The following is an 11,004-nucleotide window of genomic DNA, read 5'->3' on the forward strand; positions in this document are numbered from 1 at the left end:
CTATCTAGCTGATCTCCGGCTAGCTGAAGCAGTCTCAGCTTGCTACTTCTCCGCCATCTTGACTCCTCCCGCTGATTCAATAATTCTATGCATTATTCAGGACTCTACATAGATCTACCTTTGAAGTCTATATTCTGTAACAACACTGATCCACTGCTTATTTTTTGAAACTATACAACACTACTTTATTTACTGTAGCCTTATAGGAATTCTATTATTTGGAAAGACAAATCCCCTTTAGTGTTCCTCTTTTCCACAATTTACTTAGTTCTGCTTTCATATATAACCTTCCCACTGAATTTTAAAAATCACCTTGTCCAGTTCCACAAAAAGCCTACAGGGATTCTGAGTGTGTTTACATTGATTTTATAAATATACTTGGAAAAATGGAAAATTTTAAGTTATTGAGTCTTTTATCCAGAAATCCAACCACTTAATTTATTTCGGTATTATTTTATGTCTTTTAGTAAAAGTCTTGTGGTCTTATCACTTAGGTTTTATGAACTTCTTGTTAAGTTTACTCCTTGGCATTTTTAGTTTCTGACCCATTTATGAATGAAATCTTTTACCCTTACATTTTATAATTATTATTGCTGGTATATATAAAAGTAATTTATGTTTTTAAATGCTTACCTCATTGTTGGTTTTCTAATTCTTCAAGTTTTTCAACTGATTCTCTTAAATACTCCAGGTAAAGGATCATCACACTTTTTTTTAAATTGTTATGTTAGTCACCATACAGTACATCATTAGTTTTCGATGTAGTGCTCCATGATTCATTGTTTGTGTACAGCACCCCGTGCTCCATGCACTACGTGCCCTCCTTAATACCCACTACCTGGCTAACCCATCCCCTCATACCCCTTCCTCTAAAACCCTCAGTTTGTTTCCTGGAGTTCATAGTAGCATAGTTCATCTCCCCCTCTGATTTCCCCTGCTTCATTTTTCCCTTCCTTCTCCTAATATCCTCCATGCTATTCCTTATGTTCCTTGTTGAACATAAGGAATAGCATGGAGACCATCACACTTATAAATACTGATAGTTTGGTCTCCTTCTTTCAAATAACTATATCGTATTTCTTTTGCTTTCTTATTCCATTGACTGGGATTCTCAAAACATCACTGAGTAATGGAAGTAATGCCAGACATTCTTATCAGGCTCTTTAATGTTTTGTCATTTTATGTATTTTTATGTGTTTTTATGTATTAAATAAAGTATTAAAATATTTTAATGTATTTTGCCATTAATGCAGTTATTATATTATTTTAATAGCTCTGCTTTTTTAGGAATGGATCTATTGGAGAAAAGCAGCAACTACTGGGATAACTGACTTTCTTGTCCACTCCTTTTAAAAGCTATATTCATGGTGCACCTGGGTGGCTCAGTTGGTTAAGCATCTGCCTTGTGCTCAGGCCATGATCTCAGGATCCTGGGATAGAGCCTCACATCGTCTGGGCTCCCTGCTGAGCAGGAAGTCTGCTTCTTCCTCTGTTTCTGCTATGCCCCCTGCTTGTGCTCTCTTTCTCTTGCTCAAATAAATAAATAAAATCTTTAAAAAAATAAAATAAAATCTCTATTCATATAACTTGGTATTATTTAGAGTAAGCACTGCTTACTCTAATTGTTGGTGAATTGCAGAGATCAGGAGGAACTATACACCAGAAAATCCCAAGTAAATAATTAACACTTTAGAGATTCTGAAGGATATTCCAAAGACTCATTATTCTAGATTCATTCTTCTTGGTTACTCTTTGAAACAGATTACCAGAATTCTCTATATTTGGATTATCTGTCTTCTCAATAAAATTGACTTTACAAAATTATAAATTAATTCCTTGGCATGTTCATCAAAGAGTGATATAAGAAATGCCCATAAATAAAACAGCACATTTTTTGGTAAAAGGGCCAAAATCCAAACCAGTTAGGACTGATGTGAGTAAAAGTACTTCTGTCTTAATGAACTGGTATGATCTCTTATTAGGCAAAGAGAGCCATTTAAAACACTCATTTTTTGGCCTTCACTGCCAGGTAGCTTAGATCTAAGTTATGATATTAATAAGTATATTCACTTATATCTATTTCTTCTCTATTTTTTATACACAAAAGAGTATAATTCCCTATTCCTTTGGAAGTAGGTGTGGCTGTATAACTTATTCTGTCCCACCAAGAAGAGGTGACTACAAGTAATATGAGTCACTTTTAGGTTAAAGCATTTAATTGCTAGAGGTCAACTCTCCAGCCCTCTTTCTTCAGCTGTATTAATCAAGAGTCTAGAAGATGGTAGATCCTGTTATCCTAGATCTAAAACTGATCAGTTAGAGGAGAAGGCAACTCTCAAACCATACTGGATGCATAACATGAATAAGAAATAAATTTGTATTGTATTTGATCATGGAAACTTTGAGATTATTTGTTATTTCAGCATAATCTAGCAAATTTTATATGATACCTAGATTATATTAAGTTGCTTAAAATATCATTTTAAAAAGTATATTTCTGGGACGCCTGGGTGGCTCAGTTGGTTGAGCGGCTGCCTTCGGCTCAGGTCATGATCCCAGCGTCCTGGGATCGAGTCCCACATCGGGCTCCTTGCTCCGCAGGGAGCCTGCTTCTCCCTCTGACTCTGCCTGCCACTCTGTCTGCCTGTGCTCACTCTCGCTCGCTGTCTCTCTGACAAATAAATAAATAAAATCTTTAAAAATAAAAAAATAAAAAAATAAAAAGTATATTTCTACATCTATCCTCTGGTATTTAGTTTTCATCCTTTTTTTAAGTGTTTAATTACTTGGGCCTTTGAAAGTAATCTGCTCCTCATTTTTGTTATTTTTTTAGTCTCTTTTAGAGGTAGACTATAAGAAATATGAGCACAAATTTATGAATATTGGATCAACTTGGTCAAAGTGATTGCTCAACTACATAAAATGAAAGGATAAAAGCAAATCTGACTATAGGAACTGTACATAAAGTCTATACTAGGTTTTGTCATGGCTCTTCGCTTTTATATTTTATAACTAGTTAGCTACAGAGAGTGGTCCTCTTATTGTTGTTTTTATTGACAATCTTTCAGGATAGATCTGTGACTAAATTTTTATTGTTGAATCTCTTTACCTTTTGTATGCTTCTAGGACTATGTCTTTGTTAAGGAGTATCTATAACATCTGCTGATGCTGATACTGGTCCTTTCATGCTGCTGTTGCTTTGAAGAGAAGCTGCTACCACCAGAAATGAAAGGTATAACTGGGGAAAAACATAAAGGTCACTGTCTTTTGAACATCATTTAATCCCCAGAGAGCATGTGACCCTCCTGGTGCAGACCCAGGCCAGTCCTCAACATCCTAGAAAGAGCCAAAGTTTTATTATATCCCTCAAATGGTCATTTGTTTCAGAGACTAGACAATGATGCCAAAGCCACCTCAGTCCAAAATGCTAGCCAAATGTCAGCTTTGTCTACTATGAAATTATCCACTAACATAAACATAATGCTTATGAAATCTCTGCCAAATGTTAAAAGATAAGGTGGAACCATTATTTTTCTTTTCCTATACTGGTACCACACCTTCATTTATTCAACATTATGCAAATATTTACTGAATACCTACAATGTGCCAAACCCTTTCCTAGGCCCATGTGGTAGGTCAGTGAGTGAAACAAAGGTCACCACTACTCTTTGGCTGGCCTGCATTCCAGTGGCATAATCAGTCAGACGGTGGGCATATGAAGCTGATAAGTGCCATATAAAAAAGTAGTTGAACAGGGTAAAGAGACAGATTGCAATATTAAATAATATGGAAGGTTAGCTTCACAGAGAAGGTAACATCTGAGCAAAAACTTGAAAGAAGTGAGGTAAGTGGCTAGGCAAGTATTTGGGGAAATCTCCCAGGCAGATGAAGCAACCCGTATAATGTCCTGAGGGTGGAGTACGCCTGGGAACTAAGTAAAACAGCAAGGGATCCAGGAGGCTGAAATGGGTGTGGGGGGGGGAGTATGGTAGAAAAAGAGGTCAGAGAAGCAAGGAGAGGAAGAAGGTCTTGCAGGGTGTATAGGCTCTTGCCCTGAGAGAGATGGGCACCCAGTGGAGGGTTAGAGCAGAGGAGGAACTGGCTGACTGAGGTTTTAAAAGGATCATTCTGGCTGTTGTATTGAGCACAGAACATGAGGATAAGGGTGAGGCAGGGAGACCAGTTAGGAAGTTATTACAGAAATCCAGGCAAGAAATGATGGTATCTCAGTTCAGAGTATAGCTGCAGTGATGGAAGAAGTGTTCATGTTCTCAATGTGTCTTTAAGGTGAGACATCAGGGTTTCTGGATGGATTAGGTTTAGGATATAAGAAAAAGAAATAAAGGATGACTCCAAGTTTTTTTGGCCCAAACTAAATATAGTCAGGAAGAAAGTCAGAAAGTCAGGAAGAAAGAAAACCCATAGTAAATAAGGTTCAATTCAGATTTTTTAAAAGAAAATCTTTATATTCACTAGAAAGTTGGTCTTGTGAAATGAAAGCCAGTGATACCTGCATCAGGGTTACAAACAGGAACCTTTAAGTTCAAGGGTCACCTCTCTTAACCTCATAAATATGCTGGGTCCACCTTGTTTTGAGTTTGCTTGAAATTTTTCTGCTCGTATTTTTTTTTTTTAAGATTTTATTTATTTGACAGAGAGAGACAGCCAGAGAGGGAACACAAGCAGCGGGAGTGGGAGAGGAAGAAGCAGGCTTCCTGCAGAGCATGGAGCCCGACATGGGGCTCTATCCCAGAACCCTGGGATCATGACCCCAACCGAAGGCAGACACTTAATGACTGAGCCACCTAGGTTCCCTGTGTTCATATCTTTTAACCCATTCCTTGTGTAACTGTGAAAATAAACTGTCCTAAATGATTCACCTTACTCAAAAGCTCTCATAAACAAACCACAGTAAATTAGGCATCTTCCTGTAAAAGTAGTTCATGAGGTAGTTAAAATTTGCCCACATGAAAGTGACACTTATTTGGCACATTTATGGCATTTAACAGAGACTAAAATAGCAACCACTCCTTAAGCTCTATTATGAACTGTGGTAGACTGTTATCCCATATACGACACATCTTTTACTAGACTGTGGTCCACTTTCTAAGAAAAAGATGCAACAAGATATGGTGAAAATTGCTTAGGTTTTGAATCAGCCCAGACTGTACTTGAATCCTAGCTTTGATAATTACTAGCTATGTAACACTGAAAAATTTGCTAAACTTCTCTGAGCCTCACTCATTTTCCTTATCTATAACTTCAGAACAACAATTTCTGTCTTGCTTGGATGTTGTGAGGATTTAAAATAACATATGTAAACCCTGGAGCCTGAAAAGTGCTAAGCAAATAGAGATATTATCATAACATATGATACACATGTATTAATGATTACTATTATATATTGGCATATAAATTACTATATTTTAATAATGGTATTAATATATTACTATTAATCAGGCCAAAGTATGAAAATAATAATAATAGTAATAATATGACAATGACACCTAAGGCAGATTCAATGCACAATTAATTCCATATATTTTATTAGAAGAAATAAGAAAGTTGTATCAGACCATATCATGTCTAGAGTTTGTTGGTCTATATAACACTAATTGTTTGGATAAAAAAGAGATACACAATTGAAAATGTGTTACCTTAAACACAGCAACAACTGATAACAAACAAGGTGACCAAAAGCCCATTTCCTGATGTGATGTCGTGACTGCAAGAGCTGGAAAAGAGAAAAATTGTTCTACCCAAGGGCCACCTGCAAATAGGATTTGTGCTGTCACCCACTCCCTAGGATTTGAGGACTGCCTATCTCTTAGAGTCAAAGTGTTATTCAATGGCAAGACTTGGCAGATATTTCCAGAAACCTCTGACACTCAAGGAAACTTTACTTAGCATTTCAAACTAGATACATTTCTGCCACTTTTCCCCTCTAACATTGATTGGTTAGCTTGGAATTGGGTTGAAATTTTAAGTTATATCCATACCCAAAACATTAAACTAGGGTTCAGAAATGCAAAATTTCATTTGTGATTTCTTGCTAGAAAGCAAAAGGATGATATCTGGGGACTTCAAAGGGGCCACAGCATTATTTCTCTTATTATTGGTATCATTAGCATTCTTGATTTTTTATGCAGCTTTCTTGGAAGAGATAAGGAAAAATCAGACCACTTTGTGGCACACACTGTGGATGAGTCAGCAAATGAAGTCTTGATTTACTGAGCACCTCTTACTGAATCAACAACCGTGCACAACACTGTCATAGACATTGTCTCACTGGTCTGAATAAGATAGATGTTATAACTTCCATTTTACATATGAAGAAACTGAGAATGGGAGAGATTAGGTTACAAGCCAAAGTTCACACACCTGATATATGGTACAGCAAGGACTAGAACACGGTCTCTTCCGCTTTCCCAGGGAAAACTCTCTCTCCCATTTCTTCTCACATTTCATTTCTTCTTCCCATCTTTTCCCCACGAGATTAGGTGTTTTTTCTGTCATCTGGGATCAACACTGCCACTATGGTGGCCACTCGCTGAGTTACAGGACTCTAATGTGACCCTCAGCGAAGGGTTGAGGAAGAAACCTTTGGAAGTTCCCGGCATGCACCGTGGTTTGTGTTGACTAATAGGGGACTATCACTGCATTATTTTGAAGCTGACTTGAATCATCCAAATCAAATGAATGCCCTAAATATCCACTGAGGGAATTAAAACTAGTTATTTCCAGTAATTACAAATTATATTACTCCATTTTATGCATAGATAGTTAAAAAACTACCACAGGCTATAAAATTATTGGCTAATGAAAAGAACATCCTAAGGTTTTGATTTATTGTCACTGCTATCAGAGACGACCACAGCCACTGTTAGAAATGTATAAACAACCTCAATGAAGGTTTAATGTGTTTTTATCATGAGCTTCCATTGCCTGCTCCCTGTGAGACGAAGCTTTGTGCCTCTGTGCATTGTGTAATTAAAATCCTTTCACTCAAAAGAGAAGCAAAGACAGTTATCAACTAATTTATGAAAGAAACAGGAAGACTCTTACATTACCAGTAAGAGCAGTGGTAGGAATTTTTATTTAGGTGTGAACATTATTAATTGCCACTGAGACTTTGGAGGCAGACTTCTCAGATACAAAGCCTTCAAAAGAGGCTGTGTCTAGGTGATAATAGCAGATGATGGTGAACAGATTCAGCTTCCAGAGTTGTTTTCAATAACCTGCTTTCCCTGCCTGAGAGAGCTCAGAGGCTTCCTGAGAATGCTGTACCCAGAATACAAAGAGTACAGTGTAAACCTGACATAAAGACAAGAGTGCCCTCACAAGCCCCATGACATGACACCAATCAGGGCAACCACACAACAGAAAAAGACACAAATTTACTACTGCGTTCTCCTTTGAGAGTGAGTGTGTCAGTAGGATTAGATGTGATCAGAGAGGAGATTAACATCTCCCAAATATTCTGAGTTAAAAACAAACAAACAATAGAAACAATCGTACTATGAGTCAATGATCTCTTTGATATTATACCTCCAGAAAAGGTTTCCTGAAAATCAACACCACCACCACCCCAGGAAGAATTATTCTTTTTGCCCAAATGACTCTTTTGGCTGGAACTGATCGGCTAATGCGGCAAAGCTCAGCAAACCCCAGCAGTGCAGAGTGAATCACTGATGACACATAAATACCAAGATTAACCTTAAACATTGTTTGGGCTGCTCCCCTAACCATTTCAAATCAGGTAACAACAATGCAGACATGTGGGGCTGCTGAAGGCAGTTTTTTTTTTTTTCTGCCAGAAGTCACCTAAGAAAATATTTATGCTTTTGAAGAGTTTTCATTGTTAGGGATGGATCCCGTTTTCAAAGGGAGAATGCCACTGTCACTGATTCTGCCCTTTTAAGCTCTTAATCATTCCTAAAATTTATTCCTATTCTCTGACTCCATGTTTCACTCCACCTGACAGAACCTGGCAGCAAAGTGACCAAAGGCAGTACACAATTGAGAGGAACAAAAGATGCAGTACATGTTCATTGTCCTTGAGATTAAATGGCATGATTACTCCTATTAATCCTCTCTTTGTGGTTCATACATCCCTTCCTTTGGTTTATAAATTCTAAATCCTAAGATTTCTCCTAATATACTGACTTGTTAATAATACACTTTTTAAAAAGTGTTTAAATGCCACAGGCTAATGAAAGGCTAAAACACAAAATTAATTTTGCATTATATAGTTTCAGATGAAAAAATAAAAATTGCTCCAATATAAATGACTCATTATCCTTGCAAGAGGTATTAGCCTTCAATTACTTAAAAATCAGTCACTTCTTCCAGTTACTTGGCATCTCAGACTACCAAAAAATAGATGACTGAGACAGTCCAAGACAGAACAAAGCAATAATTTGTGGTTGCCTATTCTTCCTACTTAACTTGATTTCCCCAGTGCTTATGGGATATAGGGCTGTAGACTATAACAAATCACCTGGGGGGGAAGGGGAGATAATCCTGTGAATTCCAGAGTGTGACCATGAAGAAAGCACTTGGGAAAAAATACTTCAGCCATGTTATTCTTCAGGAAACGAGGACCAGGATCGGACACCGGGCTTTTTGGAGACAAGCTAAAATTGTCCAGCTTCTCTTGATTGGAAATCAGGAAAATTAACTGGAGTGTATAGAAAATGGGTTATTTGTATCAACAGGAGTTCTTGGTTTTCAGAAATATTCATTCTACATTCCACAATTCAGCCAAATAATTAGTTAATGCACCTCTAACTTCGAGCAATCAAGGCTACTTTTTGGTTCAAAAGAATTAAGGAACTGAAAAAGAATAAAGTAAAAACTGAGGAGTACTGCCATCTTTTAAAATTCAATGAATGGATAAAGAAGATGTGGTCCACATATACAATGGAATATTACATCTCCATCAGAAAGGATGAATACCCAACTTTTGTATCAGCATGGATGGGACTAAAGGAGATTATGCTGAGTGAAATAAGCCAAGCAGAGAGAGTCAATTATCATATGGTTTCACTTACTTGTGGAACATAAGGAATAACATGGAGGACTTTAGGAGAAGAAAAGAAGTGAAGGGGGGAAAATCAGAGGGGGAGATGAACCATGAGAGACTGTGAACTCAGAAATAAACTGAGGATTTGAGAGGGGATGGGGGATGGGTGAGCCTGGTGGTGAGTATTAAGGAGGGCATGTATTGCATGGAGCACTGGGTGTTATACATAAACAATGATTCTTGGAACACTATATCAAAAACTAATGATGTATTATATGGTGACTAACATAACACAATTAAAAAAAAAGAAAAATCAATTTTGGTATAACAATGGAGTAGTTAGCATGTGAAGAGAAAGTCTAAACTCTTAGATACCACATCTGAAAATTATAATATTAAGGGTCAAAAACAGCCTTTTTAATGGAAGCCAATGCATTACCAAGTTCTTAAATAGTGTGTTCCTCTCAGTGAGCATTTTTAATATGGAGTCTACAGTTGGGGCTATTGATGTAGAGACCGAGGGTATCCAGGTCCGTCAACTGTGGTACACAGGCCCAGAGGTGGAACAAGACTAGAATCATGACATGTTCATCTGCAAAGAACAGGCATGGAGGAGAAGAAGGTCTAGCCAAGAATATGAAGCACAGCATTTAGATGAGACAAAAAGACAGTGGCACGTGCCCATTCAAAAGATGCTGAGGTTCAAGGAAGTGCTTTTTCAAAGTTTTGTTACTAGATCTGGAATCCAAGGTCAGAACATATATGAAGTGATATTTAGTTAAATAACATGCTAAATTAGGGGTCCTTAAAGTGTTCCTTACTTAGGAAACACTTGGCTCTGGGATGAGGGGTAGTGTAGAAGCTTTTGTTGGCCACAGCTACTGTCAGAACAGGACTCTTCTAGCAGGAGCCAAGCAGTGGTTATGCCAGGATGATCAGTTCCTGGTGCAGAACTGACCATGAAATATGATTCCTTTACAAAGCCCTTCATGCTAAAATCATTTGTCTCTTTTTCATGAAGATTACATAAAACAATAATATAATATAATAAAGTTGCAGTCTCCTACACAGTGGAATATTGCTTGCTTTTTGCATAAATAATTAGTGAATTACAACTGACTGAAGTAGCCTCTGTGTGAGTAACATATAAATCCTCTAGAAAACTATTTTCTGTTACTTAAGAGGGGTTTTGACTTTTCAACACCTTTCTAAGCATTATCTATATTTTGTACATATGCAACAATATTATGGGCCCTTCTTTTGTTTGAAAGGCCATAAGTTAGTTGATTCATGGATCAAATGTGAAGGAACAGTCAGTATCATTCCTAAACTTCACATTAGGTTGTCTTGGAGAAGGTTCATTTGGTGTTTATAAGTGCTTTTTCAACATTTGTTGAAGATGACACATTTTCAAACATGAGATCAGGTTTAAAATTTCCTTCACTCTTTCCTTAATGCCTGACTTACAAAGCCCTTCATTAGTGGCCTGTGACTACCTCTCTAGTTTAGTCCCACAAACCCACTCTACTTTTAAATATACCAAACTATTAAGAGTTTCTCAAACATAAGCTACTTCAAACAGCTATGCTTTTGCACATGCTGCATTCTCTACCTGGAATGTTCTGCCCTGAGTAAAGGTTATCTCCTGTTTATCCTTGAGGATTCACCCAACACATCTTCTCTTGTTGCAGGCTCCTCCTTCCTGGGCTCAACTGGGCATCTTGCCTAGATGCTGCCAAAGCAGTCCGTGTTTATGATTGTCATCTGCCATTATTTATTTATTTATTCATTTATTTGCCTAAAATGTGAGCTCCTTGTGGGCACTCATTCTCATTAATTTTAATAAAAATCTATGTAACTCAGGATATCTAAAATATTATTTTCTCAACATGTTACCAACATAAATAAACTATGACTGAAACATCTATATTCTTTTTTTTTTAATTTTTTATTTTTTATAAACATATATTTTTATCCCC

The sequence above is a fragment of the Mustela nigripes genome, chromosome 2 (genome assembly GCF_022355385.1).
Source record: "Mustela nigripes isolate SB6536 chromosome 2, MUSNIG.SB6536, whole genome shotgun sequence".
In the NCBI taxonomy this organism is placed as follows: Eukaryota; Metazoa; Chordata; class Mammalia; order Carnivora; family Mustelidae; genus Mustela; species Mustela nigripes.